The sequence below is a fragment of the Rousettus aegyptiacus genome, unplaced genomic scaffold, assembly GCF_014176215.1.
Source record: "Rousettus aegyptiacus isolate mRouAeg1 unplaced genomic scaffold, mRouAeg1.p scaffold_m13_p_2, whole genome shotgun sequence".
Lineage (NCBI taxonomy): Eukaryota > Metazoa > Chordata > Mammalia > Chiroptera > Pteropodidae > Rousettus > Rousettus aegyptiacus.
The window spans coordinates 170,534,347-170,535,675 of NW_023416295.1; the positions used below are offsets into that span (position 1 = coordinate 170,534,347).

The window sequence follows — 1,329 nt, forward strand, 5'->3', positions numbered from 1 at the left end:
GAGAAGGCGGTGAGCCGGCAGCCTGTCGGGGTGCCAATTTGCAGTCGGAGATGGGTTTTGAACACGGAGTTTGAGGGCTTCACCTGCAGGCGGTGAGAGCGATTGAAAGCGTGGACTTTGAAGTCAGGGCGTTTGGATTTCAATCCCTGCTCCGCAGCTTACTGACGGTGTCACCTGGAACAAGTGACTCAACCTCTCTCTCCGGTTTCCTCGGCTGCATCATGGGAAGGTTAGCGCCAGAGTGACAATTGTGCGTGTAGCTCAGAGCCTGGCTCGTGGAGCACTCGGCAGAGCCATCCCACGGGCACTGGAGTGTTACGCTCATCTCCCGTTTCACAGGTGGGGAAACTGAGGCACAGCAGAGCTAAGCAATATGCCCAGGGTTCCACCCAGGCGGACAGTCCAGCTCCAGTGACTGTGCCCTTCCTCGCCCATCAGGCTCTGCGGAGAGGATGCTGGCATGGGGGTGAGTGTGACTGTATGGATTCAAATCCTGCCTCGACCATGTAGACATTTTTGAGCAAGTGCCTTCACTTTTCTGGACTTTAGTCCCTGCATCTATAGCGCGCTCTCTGGGTTGTGAAGATTTAATGAGTTAATCCTTGTAAAGGCCACACTGTACATGTTAGTTTTCTTTCTGAGAGTAATTCTGAGTTGGAAGGAGGATTTGGAAGAAGCCCTCTCTCGCATTTTACAGAAGAGGCTACAGAGGCCCAGACAGAGTGACTGACCAGCTTGTGATCACACAGCGGGCAGAGCTTGAACTGCAGTTTTCTACTACCTACAAGCTGTTTCATGGGAAGAAAGCATTGAGAAATGGTGAGCAGACAGCTGGAACACCCAGACAGGAAGTCAGAGTGGTCCAGGTTAGACACATAGATCCGGTCTACAGCCATGCCACCCTGAACAAACCCGATCTCATCTGATCTCGGAAGCTAAGCAGGGTTGGGCCTGTTTAGTACTTGGATGGGAGACCACCTAGGAAGACCAGGTGCTGTAGGCGTAAAATATAAAAAAATAAGGGATTGTAAGATGACAAGGTCCTTGTAATCTGTGAGGTCGACCAAGAGTTGCTTGCTTAAAAACAAACAAAAAAAAATTAGATGCATAGATCTGGAAGATGTCTCTCCTCACCCACCTGGTGCTGGAACAAAACCTTTTACGCCCATCCCTTCCAGTCCTCCCGAGTAACCTTGCTGAGTAGGGGGTACTGGCCTCCTTCACTGCTGAGGTCTGAAAGGGGATGTGACCGAGCAGCCTCAAACCTGGCACCTGAACCTGGACAAGGGTCTCTTTCTGGTATCTGAGTTGTGACAGGCAGGCAGGATG

At 51.5% G+C, this 1,329-nt stretch overlaps 1 non-coding gene across 1 annotated transcript; it reads left to right on the forward strand.

Moving 5' to 3' along the window:
* Positions 1-884: 884 nt before the first annotated feature.
* Positions 885-1,003, forward strand: LOC118614264. The gene has a single exon (XR_004956019.1). It is a non-coding gene; the product is annotated as a 5S ribosomal RNA (ribosomal RNA).
* The last annotated feature ends 326 nt before the right edge of the window (positions 1,004-1,329 follow it).